Here is a 26,516-nt window from a genome sequence, read left to right as displayed (position 1 = left end):
ATAGTTATGCTTAAGGTCTAATATTTCTATTTTAAATGGCTTCTTGGGTAATATGCCTGCAATAAGTGCATTCCCTTTAAGCTCTGTTGTGGTAATACTGGTAAGACAACCACATTTAGATTTAGAGTACCGTAATTTCCGGACTCTTAAGCGCACCTGAATATAAGCCGCACCCACTGAATAAAAAAAATATATATTATTTTGAACATAAATAAGCCGCACATATCTATAAGCCGCAGGTGCCTACCGGTACATTGAAACAAATGAACTTTACACAGGCTTTAACGAAACACGGCTTGTAACAAAAATAAATAGGCTTTAACGAAACACGGCTTGTAACAAAAAATAAAAAATTAGCAGTAAACAGTAGCCTACCAAGAAAGTCATTGGTCACTATCTTCCTCCTCCTGTGCACTGAAACCACTGAAGTCATCTCCTTCGGTGTCGGAGTTGAATAGCCTCAGAATTGCTTCATCCGATATTGGATCGTTTTCATTGTTGCTCTTGTCACTTTCATCCGGAGGCAAATCCCCCGCTGAGCCCTCTTCATTCAACACGCAGCAGTCCAGCCTTTCGAAACCCGTTGATGATAGTGGATTTTTTGATAATGCTCCACGCTGTCAGGACCCACAAATTTGAAAGCGGGAAAAATCCATATATTAGCCGCGTCATTGTTTAAGCCGCGAAGTTCAAAGCGTGGGAAAAAAGTTGCGGCTTATAGTCCAGAATTTACGCTAACAGAAAATATTGCTTCTGATGCACCTAAAGTTTATAATCAGTGAAAACAAGTCAATACAAATGTAAGCCTTTAACTTGAGTTCTGGCCAAAGATGTTGCTGCAGCACTGTTTTATGTTCACAACGTTCAGACTGCACATTCATTATTTTGCATGGGACAGATTTACAGACTCTGTCTAATAAACCCTGAATTAAACTCTAATTTCTTTGGTTTCAAATCTCCCACCCTGTGTTTATGCAATTTACCACCCTGCACCAGGCTTAATCTTTAACAGCAAAGCAACCTGCTCAGTGCCATTATTACACTTTAATACAGCCCTGCTCCTGCAACTCATCCAGAAAGCTAAAGCCAGGCGAGCTCATTGTGCTGCCAGGGCCACTTATATCAGGCCTGCTTCATGTGCTCCTCCTCCTCCTTACTCCCCCCTACCCATGAGCCAATGCAAATTACAGTAACAGCTTGGACGTGACTTTAATCTCAAGTGGTGCGAGCTCTGCTCCATGGCCAGGCATGAAGGCAGATGAAGGCTGGGAGGAGTGCTGCCAGGCGTCTTTGAGGACACTTTGTCTGTCTCCCATATGGTAGAGCAGACAATGGAAGGAGAGGAGGCTCACAACCTGTTGCTCATCTGCCTGCAGTCTCATGGTGCTCTCCCACTCCTTCTAAGTGCTTCATAAAATGAGAGCAGTAGGCTGGGCTCCTCCTTCCATGGTCTTGTTTACTCCGTTGCACAGATGGACACCAATACTGCCTGGATGAGATATTGGCCCTCTCACTGATCATAGCACCAATACACTGAACAGGCCATTCAACATTTTTTAGAAGTAATAGCTGCTTTTCAATAGTGAGAGTGAGGATAGTGAAATACATTCTTATGCACAGCTGGCATACCACAGGTGCCATTAACTTGACTGAGGAACACATAACAAATCTTGTTGGGAAAGCAACCTCTGTTGATGGATACACTGAAACTGAAAGGGAATTGATGCATAAATGCATTTTGGTTGTCTTTTTCATCGAATACATCAATGCAATAAGGCAATGTTTCACCACAGTTCCTTGATAGTAGTGCAAAGTTCTGGTTATATTAGCCAGTTGACTCTTTTATACTACTGAAATGATATCCATTAGATCTAAAAACATTATTCATAATAATTCACATGAATATTCATGCATGTAGTATGATGAAACTTTGAAAGTAAATATTTAAAATCTGTCCCACAGAGTGGTGGAGTTCTATTACTGTGGTTGCTGTTCGGTAGAACAACGAGGTCACAGAGATATCTATTAGAACTGACTATTACATGTTTCCATATCTTTGATCAGGGACTTCAGAAGAGTTTGGAGAACGGTCTCTGTTCATGTTGATGTCTGATGGGAAGAATGAGTTACAGAAACCTCAGAGGACTAGGACGAAGACAACAACCACACAATAAACAATAAACAAACAGTCAACAATGCATCTGAAAAAGCCAACGGACATCTAAATGAGTGAGTGGTGGATCAGATTAGGCTGCTTCAGTGAGTCCATTACATTCTGCATGTGTTCACCAGCGGAGAGTGCATCTGTGCACATGACCAGATATTAAGCAGTTGTGACTGAGTAAGAGGAAACAGCAAGAGGTCAAACATATAACCCGCTGAGCTCCCCGTGTCACTGCCACACATCCATTGTGTCTGGTTTGGTGTTATGATTTTCATGTGATTTGAGGTTACCTGAAAGCTTGACTAAGATAGATGCATATTTTATCCAATAAAAAAAAGTAATGTCTTTCATCACTTCACTACTAGGAATGTTCACCAAATGACTCAGATGCTGAGATTCAGTGTGATACGGCTGGTCATATGGTTTAATTTGGTGGATGATTAGTGGACAAATAACAGGGATTGAGCCTAGCAGAGAAAGTGGATGCGTCCCAAATGGCAGAATATTCCCGATATAGTGCATACCTTTGACTAGAGCCCTAAGGGCCCTGGTCAAAAGAAGTGCACTGTAAAGGGATTATGGTGCAATTTGTGATTCAGAGAGTGTCTTGGCATCATGGCAGAACTGAACACCCCTGAGTACGCCTTGAGCCTCCCCTCTACAGCTTATTACTCTGCCTCGCTCAGCCTCCCATACTTGGTATTCCAGGAACCAGAGAGGGAAAGGTTCAGATTACTTTGAGGGGAGAGATCTGACCACACATGAGATGGGAGGAGGAAAAGGAGGAGAGCGCTGGGTAATGTCGCTGAGTCTTTTCCTTTCTGCTTCATTTGGATTGGGAATGTTTGAGGGGTGATACCTCAACTTAACCTCCGTCTTAGTCCTGCTTTGCTCGGATTCTTGAGTAAACACTCATATTTACTACCTGTTTACAGAGCACTTTGTCGGCTCAGATGAATGTGAATAGAGATGAACTGGGAGTAGTCCTCTACTTGTTATGCATGTTGGTATCACCTGCATCAACCCTGACAACTATTCAACTGCAGACAAAAGAACAGCTGGATCAAAGATGTTAAACGAATATGAATTGACCAGAATGGCTTCATACAGACATTCAATAAATGTTTATTTATTTATTTTTTAGATTGAAGGGTATTTCAGTAAAATATACATATCTTGACACTGCCTAATTAAACATGAAAGCAATATTTTTTATGACACCAACCCATCAGAAATTCTTATGGTGCAAGGAAATATGCAGAGGCATCCATAAAGCATGACTATTGCAGACATTGCTTGTTATCAGAAGAGGTGGGGGTGTGTGTGGCGGGATGGGTGGATGTGCAGGGCGGGGTGTGTGCACTAAGCTCAGCTCAGTAACACAAGCTGGCTAATTAGCATTGCCCTCTCATTCCCTTTTAAGCAGTGGAGGACAAGTGGGAGACACCATATTTCTTTGTTAGAAGCATTGTGCGTCCCCTCTGACCACAGAAACCACAGGAGTTCTGACCACAAGGGGTCACAGAGTGGACAGCATAATCCACCATCCCCACCAGCCCCCTGTGGGAATGGCCACCAGCTAGCTCTCCCTTCCCTTACAAAACCAATGCCCTCAGCTCAGACAACACTACTGGCATCACATAGACCTACTGGATCATCATTTACTTTAAGCAATAGTTACTGTGAAGTGATATTTTCAGGCTACATGTCTGCTTGTCCCGACTCCAGTCAGAAAACAGATGTTATGGGAGAAACAGGTACGTATTGCACAGCTCTTTGAAGCACACTCTGATCTCTGGCTGGTTGCACTCTGAAGACACAGCAGAGATGATTAAACTGGATCCTCTGGTGTACTACGGCTTTAATTAATAGACTCACATTACATATTATTTAGACAGTGATTAACTGCCTTTACATTTCTCCTTTATGTGGGGTTTATTAGCGAAAAGAAAGCCCTGGTCTGTTTTGGGCTTCGTCAAAGTAGAAGAACAGGTCATTTGAATAATTGGTCATGCACCGGTGGCCTTGATGATGGAACAGTTTGTTGTTGTTGTTGTTGTTGTGTTTTTTTTGTAGCTGGAACAGCTGGTTCCCAACTACCAGTGATCTCCATAATCCTGCCTCTGAAGGTATGTGATGATGCACTCCCTCCCTAACGAGAGAGATCGCTTCCGCACTATGAAAAGCTGCCCCGGGTAGGGGAACAACAGACTGCAACTGCTTAAGTCAATTCGCAGTGGTAAACAAGGCGTGGGGAGGGTTGAAAACAGCCTGGGCTACTCACCAGATATCAAGCTCTGGTCTCCATGGCAGATATCACATGGGTATAGGCATCCTGTCCCTCTGGCAGTCAGTCACAGCTCTGGGAGTAGGACGACGCCCACTGGCATTAGAGAGAAACACCTAGAGGCCTGGAAACACATAACATCTCTGGTTAAAACAGTGTAACTGAGGATAAACTAAGTTGATGCTCAAAGCCATGGGAACTTTCCCTGGCTGATTGAACACATTGTTTGAGGTTGGTCATCTGGCCACTCAATATTCTTAGAAAAGAAGACAGTACTCCCAAAGACAAGCAATGAGACATTCATAATTTAATTGACATATCTACTCCTTTTCCACCTGGCAGCTTTGGTGAGATGTGAACACTGATCTGATTATGAGACACAACTGAAGAAAGAAACACAAACAGCAGGGAAAAAAAGTGAGTTCCAGATAGAATGACTATGGCTGTGTATCCCATCATGAACGTTTCATTGCATTATTGTAGCTGAAGAAGAACAAAGTGTAAAGAGGAACATTATGAAAAAATGTATTATATTTTGACAAGAGCTTGGAATCTATTATCCCTGATTCTTCTTCTTTCCTGATGAAGCTTTAAAAGAGAACAGAGGTGATTCACTTTGGTGGCTTTATACCCATAAACTGTAGCGAATCACCCCTTATGATAAATCACCAGACTCCATGAGAATGTACACCCGCGTTAAAGACTAGCTTAGAAAACCATTTTTACTGCTAGAAACAAACAAAAAAACTTCAGAGGTATTGCCAAGGTCGTAAGTCTTCGGTTTTCTCACTTGACTCAACATTTTTAAACAACCTACATAACATGTTACAATTCCGGCAACAGAGGAGGTTCCATGCAACGCTACATAGGTTACCATATTGCTCTCATTTGTCTGCACAGAGCCACTCATTTATGAAAACAGAATTCTCTACTCAGGATTGCCATCTATTTGTATTTAGAATGGGGTTCCAGGGTTGTCACCTCCAGCTATTCATCCATCCAATTAAGTACTGTATTTATGATGGAAGCTTTTTCTGAGTGTTCCTCTCAGTCCCACCTTCTGTAGTCCAATTCCACTTAGAGACTGTGCATCACGTAGGAGAGAAGGTTACAAGGAAACAATGGAAGACTGACTGTGGGTGCCCTCAAATGACCTTATCTGTCATTATTCAGAAAGCAATTAGAACAGTAAACACTTGGAGGGTGATAATTCATAATCCTACCCTCATGCATGTTATCTATTCTAATTATCTGCATCTGGCAGCCATATTTTCAAGTCCGTCTTCAAATCTACAGCTTTAGTTATCCTTTGTAACATTACAGTGGTGTGACAAGTGCAGTCCTTGGCTGGTGCATGAAGTTGTAATTTTGTTTTCTAACAACATGTCCTTGGATTTTCCACAATGGGCTTAACAACAGATATCCCGTTTTATCGCTGTCTCTCAGCCACCCCATCCCCTGGCTCACACTGATAAGTCCTATTGGGTCAGCAAAGGACAATTCTTCCTGTCTGACTTTATCTCCAAGTCTCCTAGTGTCCTTCACTGTATCAAAGCAACTCCTTTTTCATTTTCCCTTTTCCATCCTACAGATTTTCACCTTCTTTCCACCCACAAGTCCCTCCTATGAAGTAAAAAGATAAATAATCCTTCAATGCTGGGCTACGTTTGGCCAAAGGACAGATTTTGTCAAGTAATTATCCGTCACTGTGCTTCTTCTCCTTGGACTGAGACAGCCAAATGTTAGAAAGGCAGTCTGTTCCTTTTTTTCTCTCCTCGTCTGCCAAACCTCTTACTAAGAGGGCTGCGGTACGACAACAGGCCATAGTGTGACTTCTCTCTTCTTCTCTCACACTGTTACATTCTGACCATCAATCACGCTTAACAGAAGAAGCCTCACTTCACTGACACACTTTGTCTCAGGTAGATAGATTGGCACTGTCTGTAACCAGATGTCGATTATCCTGATCAGGAAATCTTTAGCCAACGTTAAAAACTTTAAAAAGGCTTAAAGCTTACTGTGAATAATGTAAATGTGAAATATGGTGTATAATAATGATGAATCTATTTGTATATAATTGGTATGCTTCATCCAAACAAACCCTGCTGATCAGAACAAAGGCATCTGTGCCTACAATTGGGAAATGTACATATTCAATAAAGGCATAGTTATTCTGCCTCGCAGTAGCTCCTGCTTCCGTTTCTGTCAGAGAGAAAACAGACAGTGGATTTTCATTTACTGGGATATTGGCTCTTCCTAAAGAAGGAAAGACTTAAAGGCCTCAGGTGATAGTCTGTCAGATCCTGCTGACCTCATTTAAGGACACAAAAACTGCCTTCAAGCTCAAATCAATTATAGATATCTTTACCAAATACATACTGTACATAGCCTACACACTGTAGGAAGCCTATACTATCCACCTCTCTGAACTAACCCGTCCAAAAAATAGGACCCTGGCCTCAGTCTCTCACTAAATGGGAAATCAATTTCTAAATAACCAAGTGAGGCACATTCTGTGTATTCATCACGGAATGTAATTATTTTTCAATTGGTCTAGTAAAAGGTCTTGTTTAGATTGTCACATTTTAGCAGATGTCTTCCTCCTCATCTCTCGCTAACTGCAGTGACGACTGAGCCTGAAATGAAGACAAGCAATAAAGCAGCAGCTCCAGCTGTAACAAGCTCCTGAAAGGACACTCTCAAAGTCAGGATGAGTCAGCACTGGACACAATGAGCCATTTTATCAGGGAACAGTGATGCTGGTGGGGGTATTATGGTATAGAGTGACAGATACTTTTGTATATATAGTGTATGTGGACACCCCTTCAAATGAGTGGATAGCCACATCCGTTGCTAGCAGGTGTATAAAATTGAGCACACAGCCATGCAATCTCTATAGACAAACATAGGCAGTAGAATGGCCTTACTGAAGAGCTTAGTGACTTTCAACATGGCACCGTCATAGGATGGCATCTTTACAACAAGTCAGTTCGTCAAATTTCTGCCCCGGTCAACTGTAAGTGCTGTTATTGTGAAGTGGAAATGTCTAGGAGCAACAACGGTTCAGCCTTGAAGTGGTAGGCCACACAAGGTCACAGAATGGGACTGCCGAGTGCTGAAGCATGTAGCAACAGTCACTACCGAGTTCCAAACTGCCTCTGGAAGTAGGGTTAGCACATTAACTGTTCGTCCGGAGCTTCGTGAAATGAGTTTCCATGGCCGAGCAGCTGCACCCAAGTCTAAGATCACCATGCGCAATGCCAAGCGTCGGCTAGAGTGGTGTAAAGCTCACCACCATTGGACTCTGGAGCTGTGGAAACGCGTTCTCTAGAGTGATGAATCACGCTTCAACATCTGGCGGATGCCAGGAGAACGCTACCTGCCCCAATGCATAGTGGCAACTGTAAAGTTTGGTGGAGGAGGAATAATGGTCTGCAGCTGTTTTTCATGGTTCGGGCTTGGCCCCTTAGTACCAGTGAAGGGAAATCTTAATGCTACAGCATACAATGACTTTCTAAACGATTCTGTGCTTCGTGGTAACAGTTTGGGGAAGCCCCTTTCCTGTTTCAGTACAACAATGCCCCCGTGCACAAAGCGAGGTCCATACAGAAATGGTTTGTCGAGATCGGTGTGAAAGAACTTGACTGGCCTGCACAGAGCCCTGACCTCAACCCCATCAAACACCTTTTGGATGAATTGAAACGCAAACTGCGAGCCAGGTCTAATCACCCAACATCAGCTCTTGTGGCTGAATGGAAGCAAGTCCCTGCAGCAATGTTCCAACATCTAGTGGAACGCCTTCCCAGAAGAGTGGAGGATGTTATAACAGCAAAGGGGGGACAAACTCCATTTTAATGCCCATGATTTTGGAATGAGATGTTCGACAAGCAGGTGTCCACATATTTTTGGTATGTATTGTAGTTGTAGCAAAGGTAAAGTCAAGCTTAACCACAATGTAACAACAACACCATTTTCCAAGGGGCATCTACTACTTGTTCAGGCTTTTTTACTGTACATGTCAGAACTTTGGATTAATGCAGTGGTGTACTTTAAAAGTACTACTTTTTGAAAGGATGCCTCCGAAATTACTTTGTTTAGATACTTGAAATCTGTTTCAAAGCAGTCCCTCTCATTTGAAGATAATTACATAGCAGAAAATATGTCTTCCTGATGACTTACAAAGCGCTAAGTGTTTTATGTCATACGGAATGCTTGGTGTAAGCTGGAAGACAAACAACCTCTGACCAGTAATGATTACTGAGGCCAAGCAGCCATTTTGGGTAGATGTTGTGTTGATAATCCACTATAGTTCCTAATGAGTCCCAATAGGTATCTCAGGGGGGCAAGGTGGTTGTCAGCCCAATCTTTATTTGAAGTGGAACTAGGATATGTTTTCCTCTGAAATTGCTTGTAGTTGCAGTTTGATTGGTTAATTGATTTTTTTATTAGCTTTGACCAACCTTTGGCATTAAAGGTCAAGTTAAAGCTAATGGCTAAATTGCTAGCCAATCAATAGCCATCAATCTAGTGCAGGGCCAGGGGGCAGGGTTAAGAGCCCTGTAGAGGTCTCTATATAAAGGGGTAGAAGGGATTTTACAAATTGCATCCCAAGGACAATTTAGATTCTTAGTTATGGTTAGATTGAGTATAAATCCGTATTTTGCTATACTTGTGTGTATGCGTGTGTCAGATTTGGCACATACAGAGAATACTGTCTTCTCCTCTTAACTTGAGGAGTAGGTTTAACATTTTTCTGGCCCTGGTGCCCTTGGAAGACTCTAGAGAATGATTCAAGCAGGCATCAGCGATATTTCAGCCAAAATCTTGTAAACCTCTGCCAGTAGGTCATAGCTTACTTCAAACATAAACACCCCAGCATGGTAACAATCCAAGGCATCTGTTTAAATCATCTAATGAATCGTTACAATAAATTAACATAATATCAACACATTTATGTGCAATTTATAAATTATATTCACTAGTTTATTCTGTGAGATATGGGAAATGATCAATTTAGCATATAAGTTCAAATAAAAGGGCCTCAGTTTTTGAAAATATTAAAGACTGTTCTCTAGATGATTCTGGGGAGTACTGTTTTGACCTCAGAACTTGGCATCCGATTGAGTATGTCTATAGAATTACTCTTTCTCCCAGTTTACAGTATGGTTATCCCCTGGGTAAATTTCAAATTCTACAACACTCTGTCCTTACGTATATAAACCAAGCTACATTTTCATGTAAGAACAAATTGCTTGAGAGGATTATATTTTACATTTACCTAATTCCCAGAAGATGCTTTGGTAATTCTCTACAGATTACAGTATGTGTGTAATCTTTCCACAGGCCGGTCTTTGAATGTTAAACGCAAACTGTGGTTAGTTCTACCCGTATCACAGTGATACCTGGCATAGTGTGGTTTGCAGGGAGATGCTCTTATCAGATGAATAGGCCAAAAATGCATCTGGGGTATCTTGACATTTCAAACAAAATCGCGGCCCTTAATTGGTTTTCCTGGATCATTAGTGGAAAGACATTACAGGGGATTGTTAAACCATGTACATGTGCTTGTGATTACATGCATCAGAGAACGCATGCTCCAAATATGACTGTTATGCTTCTGCAATAGTACCAAAAGGTAGGCTACTTAGTTGTTCCCAGTAAATACCACTGCACCACCACAACCACCACACAAACACTAACTAATAAATCTATTTGGAGAATGTAGGTTTATTGTCCCCTACTCTGTTCTCTCACAAAGAAATGTAAGACCCCCTGGTTTGATATTAATATTCCTGTCACATTCCACCAACTCAGCATAAGTGAATGAATGCAAAATAGGTCAGGATGAAGAGTGGTATGAAATTAGATTTATTGTACAATTCTCATTTTCATGGCCCGATGGATGAATGTGTGGATCAATGAGAAGAATCAGATGAGATCAGCCAGAAGGAGGGAACATTTGGTCATAAAGAACAGTCTCCTGTGATGTCCTCTGAGGCTTTATAATCTGGACTGTTGTCTGGATGTGTGGTCGGTTGCATCAGCATGCTTTCTGATCACAGTAATTATATCACACTTTCATCGGGACAGTTCCTGTATGGTAGGGGAATCTGTTACGACTCCCTTGCTCGGCCCATTGAGCTTTAACCTCAGGATGCAGCTCTGCTCCATGATACTTAAGTGATTTTGCGGTTCAGTGACTCCTTATAATCATATGGCATGGTGCTTCTATTTCCAGGAAAATGTATTTGTTACGGAGGGCCAATACATGCAACATAATTTAACATGCGTTCATCATTTTCAAATAATTTAATCAAGTGTAATATTATACAGTCCCTATTTTATAGCAGCCTATACCTTCAACTCCATCTTGTTTTTGGTCTTACACTACAGACTATGGTGTACATGTACCCAATAACATGGGATTTATTTTACACACTGACATAGGAATGGATTTCCTATTATTATTTAAATTATGGTTTTCTTCATAAAAAGCCATTGCGTTATCAGTCTTCAGTGGCAAAAAGACATTGCCCGTGTTCACAAATTCATATATAGAGATTACCAGGGCTTAGTGTGACAAGTATTAGCATTGAAATAGTGTCAGACATATCCTGTTACGTACAATCCTTTGAGCAGGGACTAGTTGTAATTCTGTTCAATTAATAGAATAATTGAAAACCACTCCAGTTGACACCATCCCTGGGTAATCCTGGGGATGGTGGATAGTGTCCCTGGGGATGGTGGATGGTGTCCCTGGGGATGGTGTCCCTGGGTAATCCTGGGGGTGGTGGATAGTGTCCCTGGGGATGGTGGATGGTGTCCCTGGGTAATCCTGGGGGATGGTGGATGATGTCCCTGGGGATGGTGGATGGTGTCCCTGGGGAGGGTGGATGATGTCCCTGGGGATGGTGGATGGTGTCCCTGGGTAATCCTGGGGGATGGTGGATGATGTCCCTGGGGATGGTGGATGGTGTCCCTGGGGATGGTGGATAGTGTCCCTGGGGATGGTGGATGGTGTCCCTGGGTAATCCTGGGGGATGGTGGATGATGTCCCTGGGGAGGGTGGATGATGTCCCTGGGGATGGTGGATGGTGTCCCTGGGTAATCCTGGGGGATGGTGGATAGTGTCCCTGGGGATGGTGGATGGTGTCCCTGGGTAATCCTGGGGGATGGTGGATGGTGTCCCTGGGGATGGTGGATGGTGTCCATGGGTAATCCTGGGGGATGGTGGATAGTGTCCCTGGGGATGGTAGATGGTGTCCCTGGGTAATCCTGGGGGATGGTGGATAGTGTCCCTGGGGATGGTGGATGGTGTCCCTGGGTAATCCTGGGGGATGGTGGATGGTGTCCCTAGGTAATCCTGGGAGATGGTGGATGGTGTCCCTGGGGATGGTCTCCCTGGGTAATCCTGGGGGATGGTGGATGGTGTCCCTGGGGATGGTGGATGGTGTCCCTGGGTAATCCTGGGGGATGGTGGATGGTGTCCCTGGGGATGGTGTCCCTGGGTAATCCTGGGGGATGGTGGATGGTGTCCCTGGGGATGGTGTCCCTGGGTAATCCTGGAGGATGGTGGATGGTGTCCCTGGGGATGGTGGATGGTGTCCCTGGGTAATCCTGGGGGATGGTGGATGGTGTCCCTGGGGATGGTGTCCCTGGGTAATCCTGGGGGATGGTGGATGGTGTCCCTGGGGATGGTGTCCCTGGGTAATCCTGGGGGATGGTGGCTAGTGTCCCTGGGGATGGTGGATGGTGTCCCTGGGTAATCCTGGGGGATGGTGGATGATGTCCCTGGGGATGGTGGATGGTGTCCCTGGGGAGGGTGGATGATGTCCCTGGGGATGGTGGATGGTGTCCCTGGGTAATCCTGGGGGATGGTGGATGATGTCCCTGGGGATGGTGGATGGTGTCCCTGGGGATGGTGGATAGTGTCCCTGGGGATGGTGGATGGTGTCCCTGGGTAATCCTGGGGGATGGTGGATGATGTCCCTGGGGAGGGTGGATGATGTCCCTGGGGATGGTGGATGGTGTCCCTGGGTAATCCTGGGGATGGTGGATAGTGTCCCTGGGGATGGTGGATGGTGTCCCTGGGTAATCCTGGGGGATGGTGGATGGTGTCCCTGGGGATGGTGGATGGTGTCCATGGGTAATCCTGGGGGATGGTGGATAGTGTCCCTGGGGATGGTAGATGGTGTCCCTGGGTAATCCTGGGGGATGGTGGATAGTGTCCCTGGGGATGGTGGATGGTGTCCCTGGGTAATCCTGGGGGATGGTGGATGGTGTCCCTAGGTAATCCTGGGAGATGGTGGATGGTGTCCCTGGGGATGGTCTCCCTGGGTAATCCTGGGGGATGGTGGATGGTGTCCCTGGGGATGGTGGATGGTGTCCCTGGGTAATCCTGGGGGATGGTGGATGGTGTCCCTGGGGATGGTGTCCCTGGGTAATCCTGGGGGATGGTGGATGGTGTCCCTGGGGATGGTGGATGGTGTCCCTGGGTAATCCTGGGAGATGGTGGATGGTGTCCCTGGGGATGGTGTCCCTGGGTAATCCTGGGGGATGGTGGATGGTGTCCCTGGGGATGGTGGATGGTGTCCCTGGGTAATCCTGGGGGATGGTGGATGGTGTCCCTGGGGATGGTGTCCCTGGGTAATCCTGGGGGATGGTGGATGGTGTCCCTGGGGATGGTGGATGGTGTCCCTGGGTAATCCTGGGAGATGGTGGATGGTGTCCCTGGGGATGGTGTCCCTGGGGATGGTGTCCCTGGGTAATCCTGGGGGATGGTGGATGGTGTCCCTGGGGATGGTGGATGGTGTCCCTGGGTAATCCTGGGGGATGGTGGATGGTGTCCCTGGGGATGGTGTCCCTGGGTAATCCTGGGGGATGGTGGATGGTGTCCCTGGGGATGGTGGATGGTGTCCCTGGGTAATCCTGGGGGATGGTGGATGGTGTCCCTGGGGATGATGTCCCTGGGTAATCCTGGGGGATGGTGGATGGTGTCCCTGGGGTTGGTGGATGGTGTCCCTGGGTAATCCTGGGATGAATGAAACAGAATGTTGATTCCCAAGCAGCTCACAGACGACCAGGCTGGTTGAGTGGGAAATAAATGACTTTCACTGTTTCTACAGAAGGACGTGCTATTTAAAGATGTCCCCCTCCACAGTCAGTTATCCTTCATACAGTAGTACTCCTTTACTGAACACTGTATTCTAACACAGAGCCTCCAGCATAGCCCCAGCATTGCCAAATGAATGTGACAATTTCTGTAAACAAGGGCCGAGAGTATGAACTAATCCTCCTTGCTGATGAAGCCAGATATTTCTCCCTTCTCTGCTCTCCGAGTCTCTGTGTGTAAACAATGTCAGAGCTGCTATTGTGCTTTGTCAGACCTGTCACACTGACAGCCTGTGCTACTGCTCAATACTAAGTCATATGCACAACACTAACCAACCTAAGACAAGCTGGGTGATGCTGCTGGGAAAAAACAGCTTCTCATTTCCTGTCCACACGAAAATAAAATAAAATCTCGCTGCTCTGCAATATTCATGGTTTGTGTAATTTTGAGTCCTCCACTTCTATATTTATTGCATTTCTGTCAAAACACATGGGTTTTGTGTCTTTCAAGACAAAAAGAAGGAGGAACACAGAGGTCTGCTCACGCTGATCTGATAATTAGCAATACACCAAGCAGGAATAAAGGCAGTAAATCTTAAAGTAGAAAGTAGAGCTAGCGACAATCTGATTTCCCCCTTATCTACTTATTCTCCTCCCACACACTTGCTCACAACACCGGCACCGGATCTGGAAGGTTCTTTAGCAGCCGTATTACCTTTGTCTTCAAGTTTGCAATCCAAACTAGTATTGCTTATTTTTTCCCAGCTCACAATTTAATCAATCTCAGTTAAAATCCTCTAGCTTCCCATTTGACATAGTAGCTACACAACGTGTGACAGAAATATGACATTATTGGCGCATCATAGTTTATGTGGCTCATATATAATGCAAGTGCCCCCCCCCCAAAAAAAAACCCAGATCCCCAGCACCCTCAGTGCTAACTCCCTACCATTTGAGAATTAATAATGCAGGACAAGACGCATTGGAAACTAGAATGAGTCCCTTAAGTGCCCATGTGGTCTAATTTGTCTGAGTAAAATTGAAATCACTGCTTAACTTAAATCTTACAGTGAAAAACTGTAACTTTGAGGATGCTGCGGTTCTCTGAGTTTAATTGGGTGGTAGCTTTCATGTACTTGACAGTCATTTCAAATACCATTTCACTTCAACCCACCACAATATTCCCTAAGATGTTATTGAAACAGAGGTGTCGGTTTAAGAGACGGAAAAAAGCAATCGCCTACTTTTCTATCATAGATCTGATTGCCCCAGTTGTCAACCCTTCATACAGAGCTTAACGTCTTACTACCACCGTACTGTAGTCTGTATATGTTCCGTAGATGCAGCTGAGGCACTCTACAATACACCATATTATCCAGTTTTTTAGGCAACGTTGACTGCAAGTGAGCATCCTCTTTATAAGAATTCATCCTGTAGTTTCATCCCTCCTGATGCTATGCACTCCAGCAAACATATCTGATCCATCCTGCTCAGAAAGGATGCAGCATCTCAGTAGGGCTCCTCAGTCTAAGTCCTCCAGGTACACCTCAACAGTAAACATATGTAACAGAGCCACAGTCAAGCCAGTTATTTATAATGGATTTGGAGGAGTGTGAGGTGGAACAAGTCACCTCCAGGAGGTTACAGTGGGCCTTTATGAAATGTTAACGTGGGCCTCTTTGAATATGCTCATTGTTTTTTGTGATTGTGTTAAACAGGAGTGCAGCTATAGAACAATTATTTTACTCTTTATCAGGCCTTCAGAGATTCCCTCAAACAGTGATGGAAAAATAGTCCAATGAAATGGGTTATGTTAAGTATCCAGAACAGATTTGGATGTGAGAGCTTTGGGGGTTCTAATCTACTCTGTGGGGCTACAATATAATGTGTTTGCACCTGCGACTCCGCGCTTGATGGAAAGCAAAAGACAAGCTGTTTCATTCTCGTACTGTATATGACTTGGTATGAATGTTTCCTCAGATTGTAATAGTTGTTATCCCTATGTGATTTGGATAGTGAGGAAGAATAACTCAGTGGACAGTTTATTAGGTACACCCATCTAGTACAGGGTCGTACCCCCTTTGCCTCCACAACAGCCTGAATTCTTTGGGGCATGGATTCTACAAGATGTGGCATTCAAACTTTGCTTAATTGGTATCAAGGGACCTAATGTGTGCCAGGAAAACATTCCAGAAACCATTACACCCCCACCACCAGCATGTACCCTTGACATCAGGCAGGATGGGGCCATGGACTCATGCTGCTTACGTCAAATCCTGACAGGCAATGTTTTTCCACTCCTCCATTGTCTAGTGTTGGTGATTGCGTGCCCACGTTCTGCAAACCACTTTTGTACTGCGCAGCTATTTGCCTGTTTGTGGCCCACCTGTCAGCGTGCACAATTCTTGCCATTCTCCTTCAACCTTTCTCATCAACAAGCTGTTTTTGCCCCCAGAACTGCCACTGACTGGATGTTTTTTGTTTGTTGCACCATTCTCTGTAAACCCTGGACACTGTCGTGCGTGAAAAGCCCAGGAAGCTGGCCGTTTCTGAAGTACTGGAACCTGCGAGTCTGGCACCAACGATCATACCACGCTCAAAGTTGCTTAGGTCACTCGTTTTGCCCATTGGAATGTTCAATCGAACAGTAACTGAATGCCTCAATGCCCGTCTGCCTGCGTTATATAGCAAGCCACAGCCACGTGACTCACTGTCTGTAGGAGGGAACCATTTTCGTGAATGGGGTGCTGTACCTAAACAACTTATGTTTAAAAAAACAAAAAACAAACACTTGTTCTCAGTTGAAGCTGATGTTTATCTCAATGAGTAGCATCTAAAAAATACAGCAGAAATAAAACCACCAAATCACTTAGTCATTTCCGATAAAAAACATATCAACAAAATAGACCGTCCAATCGATGATACGAATCATGGATGCTATACTAGACAATCAGTGATGAACACAACACAACACAACACAACTTCCCCTCCCTCTTTTAAACTAGGCATGAAAGGAGATGATAAAGTCTTGAAGGTGAGCAGGATGAGAGCGCACCCTTACAGCCCACAGAACGGGTGCTGCAGTGACAGCAACTGGCACTTGAACTTCAGTTGGGGCCAAGAGAATGTGTGCCATCGGTAGTGAACCACTCAAGGTGGCATCAATAGCAGAGTGGGGACATGCAGGAGGTGGCACCTTCCTCAGTCGGCTGGCATGCCAGTGAGAGCCGTCAGTCAGTTCAAATTTTGCTGAGCCCAGCTGACATTGAATTTCACACGGTGTCGACAAGAAGGTGCAGAGCTTGTCTGCGTGATGTGGTCGTTGCACCCTGACCCAATCCCTCACTTGGATTCCAGGAAACTCTACTCTTTTTCTTTTCTGGTAGTGCTCCTGACTTTTACGCTGTTGGCTTTGCACTGCTGCTTTGACTTTCAAGGCTGTCAGGTTGCCAATAGAGAGAGAGAGTCTGTGTAGGGGCAGATCTAGTTCACATCCTAACATCAGCTTGGCAGGAGAGACTCCGGTGGTGGAGTGGTGAGCAGCTCTGAAGTGTAGCAGAGTTTGCGACAAGGACTCAGTGAAGGAGCGATCCTGAGTTAGGTGAGCTCTCAGTCAATTTTTCAGGTTTGATTGTATGCAACTACCAAGAAGCGTTGGTGATGTGGCACATTGTAGAGTTCACCGCAAATCTTCATCGATATCTTCCCATGGACTGGAGGGCCAGGCTAGTGGCTGCAGTGGTGGTGGCAGAGGTGGTCTTTCCACTGACAAGACATGGAGCACAGTCACGTACTAGCCCTTCGATATCATGATCGATGACCGGCCACCACACCAGGTCCCAACAGCACTGCTTCAGCTTCACAATGCCACGGAGGCCCTCATGAGCCATGGCCAACACTCATCCTATTTGGCTGCTTGGTATGACAGTGCAGTTTCCACGAGCCAGGCATGTGTCATTCCAACATGACAGCTCATGTTCAAACCTGGCATATGGTTGGAGTTCCGACGGCAGCTGTGCCAGCCAGACATTGGCTACGTATTCCCGCAAGGTCGTGAAGATGGTCGTTGGCTGATTCTTGGGTCAGCTCCTTGATCGACACTGTGTCTTGGAGAGGTGAGTGTAGGAGCTGGATGATGTCCTCCTCGGAGTCAACCCGGGCATAGGTGGAGGTTGTGGGAACTGAGCTCAAAAGGAGGTCAGCCACCACATTGCCCCTGCCCTGCAGCTTAAAATTATACTGCTGGAGGCGGTCTGACCAGCGGTACATGCGGAGGGACTTGGGTCAGCAGTGTCCACAGTCGGGTGTCCAGGCTCTCCAGACTCAACAATCCTCCATTTAGTGATGACCAAGTTGGACACCCATGGGGAGGCGTCCACCGGCTCGATGAATCCATCCTCCAGTTGCTTCTGTAGATCCTTAGTGACTTCCTTGCATAAAGCCCAGTGGAATACGGCATAGAAGTTGTATGACTGGAGTCACCGTATGGTCGAGGAGGGGGTTATGTGTGAATGCTGTCAGAGCAGCGTCGCCGTTGAAGGTGGGCCATTGCTCTTGCCATGGGGAGGTGACGTGCAGGATTATTGAGCCACTGTTGTCCAACAGAGAGAACCCCAAACTGGTGAACAGGCCTAGAGCTAAGGTATTAGTGCCCAGCCGTGTGATGTGGAAGGGGAACTGAGTGAGGGACTTGTTGCCATACTGCACAGGTGAGTGTATAAAGCTGACGACATCAATCACTGAGTGCCCATATCCATACAGGCTAAGGCTGGGTGGCTGGAGGAGCAGGTGGGACAAGAACTGCTCGTAGGTAGCCATGTTGAGGAGCGGCACCTTCGCTCCTGTGTCTAGCACGAGAGGAATTCAGGAGTCACCTAGGTATACAGCACAGGTGGAAAACCCATCCGGGTTTGAGCCAACAGTGTGAATGACAGCAGGGGGTGTGTCTATGGGGCGTGAGCGTTGGTGCACGGGCGCCTGGGCTTGAGCTGACCACTTTGCAAAATGGTTTGTTTTCTGACATTGTCTACATGTCTGTCCATGAGCGAGGCAGTCAGAGACACGTGAATTGTGTCCACAGGAACCACAGTTGGCACCTGGGTTCTCGTCAACTGCACTGAGGCACTCATGTCACTGTCTGAGTGACAGCTACAGTCTGAGCACTGAGACTGCTGCACAGCTTGAACAGCACTGGAAGCATGTGTCTATGCCTCAGAGATCTAAGTTGCACAGTGAGCTGCTGATTCCACTTGGGAAGCTATGGCAGCTTTTACTAAAGTCCGATCATCATCTTCAAGAAGAAGCCTCTTCCACATGAGTGATCTTGAGATTCTTTCAATTAACTGGTCTCTGATCATTTCATCTCTGAGATAACCAAACTGACATGACTGCGTCAGCCCTTTAAGATCACTGATGCACTGTCACTGACTCACCCACGTGCTGTGCGCGCTGCCAAAAATGCAGCTTCTTCTTACTTTTGCAACAAAAGTCAACAGAGTCCCCCGTTGGACCTTCCTATTATGAAACAATCTAAGTGAGTTTGGCAGTGGGTCAGAGGCTAGTGTTGTTCACCACACAGCTAAACATGGGTACTATGGAGGACACTGAGCAACAGCTGAGGATGGTGCAGTAAACCACAGAGAGGATGTCACTTACAGTAACAGCATTAATATGATTCATTGAAGTCAACATGCTTGGTTCCTGAAGCCTTAACGCTCAAAGCCTGCCATGCATATCTGACGAAAGGTCTGCACACTCCAATGTATTTGTTGAAAGGGGAGGACACGAGGTAACATCAGTACAGAGGGAATTTAATCAACCTGCTATCCAGATGCTTTAGTCTGGTTCTGCTCTACAAGCAGACTGTTTGAGAGTGAGGTGCACATCTGAACGTGGCCACGGGTGCATGGCTAATGACCAGTAAAGGAATCCTGCGCATATTACCATGACAACTTTTAGCAGAAAACTGTTTTGGTTGTCAATATACACTAGATGACTTACAGGGGGCTCTGTGTTGATGCCACCGTGCCACAGTCTTGGCACTCCTCCACCATTTTAAAACATTTTTGGGAAGCTATAGAAAAATGCATGTCTACATTTGTTTTTGCCACACACATATTATATTACAGACACCTTAATGCATACTTAATGCATACTTTTAAATTATATCATGTGAGCTAAACATAAACATTTAAAATGAAAAAATATATAGTTTACTAATGTTACTGTCCCCACTACAACCAACAAATACTTAAATACTGTACATGTCATTTTGCCCTTGAAACATTTAATTGAAAGACTGTAGAATTCCATTCATTCCTATGGGGGAATGTTCCTACTGGGTAGTGCCAATATGGCCGACCGGTGGCTTCAAAGCCTCTCAATACATAGCATCAGCAATCCAGAGTTTATATACAGTGCCTTCAGAAAGTAGTCATACCCCTTGATGTATGCCCCATTTTGTTATGTTACACACTGAATTCAAAATGGATTAAATAGATTTTTTTCTCACCCTTCTACACACGATACCCCATAATGAGATTGTATTAAAAATGAAATACAGAAATATCTAATTGACATAAATATACACACCCCTGAGTAAATACATGTTAGAATCCCCTTTGGCCGCGATTACAGCTGTAAGTCTTTCTCGGTAAGTCTTGCCATAGATTTTCAAGCCGATTTAAGTCAAAACTTTAAGTAAGCCATTCAGTGTCGTCTTGATATGTAAATTCCACTTTCACATTATGGGGAAGGCCAGTGACACAACATCTCAATTGAATCCATTTTAAATTCAGGCTGTAACACAACTAAATGTGGAAAAAGTCAAGGGGTGTGAATACTTTCTGAAGGCACTGTACATTATTGGTGCCCACATATGTAGGATCTTAATTTGATCACTCTTTTGTTGCTGAGAATTTTCCTGCAGAGCAGGAAATACAAACGTGTAGTGTATTCAAGGTTTAAAAAGGCTTCTAACATTTGTAATTTCCAATATAAAATGTCAGTCTCCACATAATACTTCACATTTGCTGTTGCTGCAGGATTATTTTCCTGCTGTAGCAAACTGGCTGAAATTAAGATCCTACATCTGTAGGTATTTCAGATGAGGTGGGATCGGACACATTTTCAGATTGGATGCTCTCTGTTAAACACAATTTGCATTCCAGATTCTGATGTATTTTTTGGACAGATTTCTCTTTAAATGTATTTCAGTGATGTAGAGGCAATTACCAATAATGCCTCTGAATGCTTGCCCCGTGGGGAAATGTGTGTGAAACACTGGGCTCCTTCCACACCTTGGTCCTTTGGAAAAGGATTTAAGCAGTCAGAGTCACAGTAACAAAGTGATTAGAGCCATTATCGATCCATGTCTTTGGGTATCTTCTCTGTTCAAAGTGAATGGACTACGCCTCAATTTGTTTCTTTAGCTCTCCCGATGACTGCATATTTTCCTAAAGCTATTCAACGACAAACAGGATTTAAAAACTGCTCAGCGGCCGTCAGTCGAGCATAGAATGGGGTACAGGCTGTCAACATCAAGGAACTTATTTTCCTACATATGACTCAGGCACAAATCTATTACGCCTGTAATCATACGATCATATTTTCTGAAAGTGATCTAGTGCTTGTGGCAATCTGACAGCCTTTAGTGATTTCACAATACAGGCCTTGCCAGATGGAGAGGAAGGCATTTCACAAAAGCAATCATGTGCTACATAAAAAAGAGTTCCTTGAATATTTGTGCACCACAATCAGTAGTTAGTATCACATCATAGATTGAATGCACTGTGTAAATATGCTAGACTATCATAGGCAGGTACAGTCATTGTAGTAAGTGTAAAGGCTGTAGGTGATTAAATTTGAACATTAAATGGAGGCGGCTACCAGCTTGCTAACAAATTCCCAAATATATGTCAAGTCTTGTCTCTTCACAAGTTCTCCTGCGGTGCTTTATTAGATGTCTTGGAAGGCTACGTTAAAGTTTCACAATGTCAATAAACATCCACATGCAGGGCTTGTTTGAGTTCCCCTAACACTTTTATTCAGCTAGACAAGGAGGTGTGTGCCCTTTCCCCAAAAAGATAAACCCTTGGGATGGTTACATCTTCATCTTTGACCTGACCCTGGCTAGCTAGCAGCATAATGCTTTCATGATCACAGGCAGACTTCTGTGCAGTCGGAAGGATATGTTTCCTTCATGGGGTAGACTGAGTAACTTACGTTATTATGATATATGAACGCTCCATCCTATGCCCCTTGCATCCTCATTCTTATGCTCACACCGTGGCACCATCTGAGGCAACACTTCCCTTTGTTATTTACATATTGCAGTAATAATCCTCAATATTCTTTCCCCCATTCACATTTGTTTTCATATTCCATTTGCTTTTAGGGCTACATGAAGCATACCAGATATAGGCAGAGTAGTGTAAAGTATAAATTAAACATTAGGGCAGCAAGGACAGAGTCCTACTCAGTGGCCACATGCATTTTGCTGCCATTTTAAGTCAGTCAGACCATAGAGGAATAAAGCAGAAGGAATGTGTCCAGCCAGACTAAAGCAAGCGACTATACATGGGCAGCCATCAGAGAGGTCCTGAATAATTGATAGTTCCTCTTGTTTTGCAGCACAATGAGGAGGCTTTATGTCCTACACAGATACCAGGGTGTTGATTATGCTGTTTCAGCGTGTCATGTTTATACTACTCATTTGCATATGTATTACATTTTACTTTATTTGATTTATGAATTTTTTTGGCATGAGTTTATAATTAATGCATCTGTTACTGATTCTTGAGTAATTACAGTATCAATATGGCAGGTGTCAGAATCCACCAGATATGTCTGGAAACTCTTCACACAGGCGTGTCTCAGGAGAGCCAACTGCTCTGTCTCAGGAGAGCCAACTGCTCTGTCTCAGGAGAGCCAACTGCTCTGTCTCAGGAGAGCCAACTGCTCTGTCTCAGGAGAGCCAACTGCTCTGTCTCAGGAGAGCCAACTGCTCTGTCTCAGGAGAGCCAACAGCTCTGTCTCAGGAGAGCCAACAGCTCTGTCTCAGGAGAGCCAACCGCTCTGTCTCAGGAGAGCCAAATTCTCTGTCTCAGGAGAGCCAACCGCTCTGTCTCAGGAGAGCCAACCGCTCTGTCTCAGGAGAGCCAACCGCTCTGTCTCAGGAGAGCCAACCGCTCTGTCTCAGGAGAGCCAACCTCTCTGTCTCAGGAGAGCCAACTTCTCTGTCTCAGGAGAGCCAACTTCTCTGTCTCAGGAGAGCCAACTTCTCTGTCTCAGGAGATCCAACAACACAGTATTCTAAGCCTTTCTGATGAAATATGCTCTGCCAAGGTTAATACATTTTAGCGATTCAAATTTTCAAAACAACAGATAAATGAGATGGGGAATATTTTATATTAGCATAATCACTAGGGTATGTTTCTTCTGTGAAGGCAGCCATTTCCTTTCTTTTATTTTGTATCTGTCAGCAGCACCATGCTTGTTTAGCTACCACTGATCTGGTGTGTATAACCCTGAGCTCTGGAACATTGACAGTAGCTACACCGCCTACCAAGCACATTACCCAGCTGCTCACCTGCACTGCACCCAAATCCAGGGAGAGCATTGAGCAACAAACTGTGATGATACAGGACCCCAAGACAGGGATAGAAAAGTCCTCCAATGTGCAGCTTTTAATATTGTGTCATTTTTTCATTATTTCCTTCCTGGTCCCTTATGCAAATGAATCAATTTAAATTAGGCAATTTATTTCATTAGTAATTTGTCTGTTTTCACCAGGTAATCTACTAGGGCGTTGGCGGCCCTGTTTAAGGTGTACAGATAACAAATCCAAGAGGAAGGTGGCTTCTTTTATGTTACGCATAATTACAAACAGCCCTGGTAAATGACATGTTCATTTTTCAACCAACGCAACCGCATATTAGACACACATTACAGTCATTTAGTGCAAGCAGCCATTGAGCCTTACAACCCTCAATAAATTGGACAGATCCTTGTTTATGTCCATATCATTGTCTATGGAAACACATGGCTCCAAAACAAAGCTTAAAATTACAGGGTAGTTTCACTGACAAATGAAGGTACGGTGGAATCCTGGGTCCATTACAGAACGCAAGGCGTAGAAACAGTATTTACCATACATTAGAATGTAATCACCACACTAATGCACCATAATGGGGCATAAATATGTAGGGTCAATCAAGTACACATGCAATACACCAGCTGCAGTCATTCTCCCTATGATGTAAAAGCATAAGCCTAGACTTAGTACAGTGAACTAACCAATAATTGACAAATAGGTTTGTTGTTTGTTGTTTGATTCTCTTGCTCTTTATGACTTTTTGGAATGTGCTGTATTTAAATTGTACTGTATTCACTTTCCTTTTGTACTAGACAGAGTATCTCTGACTGAGTGCCTAATCCCATTCACATTAATGATGACAGACAAGGTTTATCACTGCAGGAGGTTGTCAACTCAGGAGTTGTGTTGTAGGCATGGACTAAGGCACTGACACATGAAAAATGAGTCAAACAAGTACTCTGTAACATCAGTGTTTACTAAATTATGGTTATTGTGATGGAATACCCCTTTCAGATAAGCAAACGAAAAATGTTAACATCGATTCACTCTGCTAAATTGACCTTAACACTGACTATTAACTTTCACCGTGTCCGGTCTATGTGTTTGGAAATGATTCTATTGAAAACAATTCCCTGCTACAATCACAGTACAAAGAGGTATGGCTCAGCCAAAGACTTGTAAAAAACAGCAATATTCTATTATGGTTTTCTATTATGTGTTTTGTTGGTAAAAATTATTAGGACATGCATGTCCAAACAATTTATACAAATAAACACATTTAATAGGATATCCCTGTGAATGAAAATGTTTTGTTATTAACAGTCTTCTTAGCAAACTGCTCTACCAACTGCTTCCCTAGTGTGTTTGAGACATGCATGCCTCTGAGACAATGAGGACTAATTCATGAATCCATACTTAGGTAGAGGCCTACACATTCCCAAAAATGGCCTCCATTGTGTGAGTAATCGGGATGTTGTTTGACATCTATTGGTTATAGCCTACACACCCTTGTTTAATTACACTGTAAGAAAATAAGAGAATCGTTGAAGCTTTCAACTGGTGACAACTGAACTGTTGTCATCAAAAGATGTGAAAACAGCCATTTACATGGACAAAAGCTATTCACTTTTTGTCTAATGATGCCCCTATACAAAAAGCAACATAATTCTTAACTATAAGTGCTACCCCTGTCAATTCTCTCTAACCCTCCATCGATTTCAGGCAGACAGGCACTACAGGGACAAATTGTGTCACTTCCTTCACACCGCAACCCAATCTAACACAGGAAATGAAACCCCAGTATTCGTGTTATGCTTCCATCTCCATATTTTACACAGATTTACTAAGGGTTTACAAAGACGTTATCAGTAATTGGGTCGTTCAACGAAATGAGAGCCTTTTTCATCCCTTTGATATTTTAAATATAAATTGTCCACCAATATAGATTTTTAAAAGTGTGTTATATCAAATGAAGTGCCCTATATCAAATGAAGTGCCCTTTAATATAGACCACATGGAGAAACGAATGAAGGCCTGCTAAAGTGCCCAAATTCTGCCTTTTGACATGTCCCTCTGTCAACCCCGTGTCACTTCTAGGAAGATTTTAACCCACTTAATTAAAAAATGTCACCATCCTTGTAAAGCCCTGGTTATTTGGTTTCTTTGACAAAGTCATTTCTGTAGATTATTATTTATTTTATGTGATTAGTGATTAATTTACATCTGTCCCTCATTTTAAGTTCAACCCTGTTACGTGAACTGAACTCTCGTTTTAATATGGTGAAACTATTCCTTTTTAAATATTTTTTTCAAAAGAAACATTGAACATATAATAGTCAAATCATAGAGTACAAGCAGGTGAGCAGGTTCTACTCTTCTTGTCAATTTTCTGGTGTTTTGTGGTGGAAAACTGAGCGGGTTGAGCATAACACGTCAACCCTGTTAACCATAGATAGACAGGCTAGAAATGTTTAAAGATTAGTTTTTGTGAAGCTTGCATTCCATTGCCACTCCGTGATGCAAACAACAAGCTTCCACTCCCCTTGTCACGAGGGGATTTATGGCTGATTTAAGAAGAAATCGTCAACTGTGTTACAGCCAACCCTGTTACTTTATTTGGCACTTAACGTGCGTTTACCATAGTCATTTCTTTTTTTAAATGGGAAAATGTTTTTTTTATGTAGTTGAACATGTGATCTTTATGACAGAATGTTAACATTTTGAGAAATTCAAAGTTTTTGTTGACCAAGTTACACTTCTCAAAAGGCACCTAATTGGTGGAACGACCCATTTACAGTGCCATCAGAAAGTATTTACACCCTTTTTCCACATTTTGTTGCGATGCAGCCTAAATTTGAAATTGATTAAATTTCGATTTTGTGTCACTGGCCTACACACAATACTCCATAATATCAAAGTGTAATTATGTTTTTAGAAATGTTTACTAATTAATAACAAATGAAATGCTGAAATGTATGTATAAATGTAAAAGTATTCAACCGATTTGTGATGGCAAGCCTAAATTTGTTTAACAAGTCACATAATAAGTTGCATAGACTCACTCTGTGTGCAATAATAGTGTTTAACATGATTTTTGAATGACTACCTCATCTCTGTACTTCACAAAAACAATTATCTGTAGGGTCCCTCAGTCAAGCAGAGAATTTCAAACAAAGATTCAACCACAAAGACCAGGGAGGTTTTCCAGTGTCTCGCATAGAAGGGCACATACAAAGAGACAGGCGTCCTTCCTAACTCAGTTGCCAGAGAGGAAGGGAACCGCTCAGGGATTTCACCATGAGGCCAATGGTGACTTTAAAACAGTTCCAGAGTTGAATGGCTGGGATAGGAGAAAACTG

The 26,516-nt window shown here is 43.7% G+C and overlaps 1 protein-coding gene across 3 annotated transcripts in view; it reads right to left on the bottom strand.

Moving 5' to 3' along the window:
* Positions 1–26,516, bottom strand: part of LOC115163441 (leucine-rich repeat and fibronectin type III domain-containing protein 1) — a 138,626-nt gene that overhangs the window by 36,985 nt on the left and 75,125 nt on the right. For all 3 annotated transcript variants that reach the window (XM_029715304.1, XM_029715305.1, XM_029715306.1), the window contains exon 3: positions 4,449–4,575. The gene's annotated coding sequence lies outside the window, so the exon portion shown is untranslated. The remainder of the gene's footprint in view (positions 1–4,448; positions 4,576–26,516) is intronic.

Source organism: Salmo trutta, chromosome 26 (assembly GCF_901001165.1).
Source record: "Salmo trutta chromosome 26, fSalTru1.1, whole genome shotgun sequence".
Classification (NCBI taxonomy): Eukaryota; Metazoa; Chordata; class Actinopteri; order Salmoniformes; family Salmonidae; genus Salmo; species Salmo trutta.
Note: the sequence above shows the minus strand (reverse complement) of the source record. Positions and strands in the feature narration are given on the sequence as shown.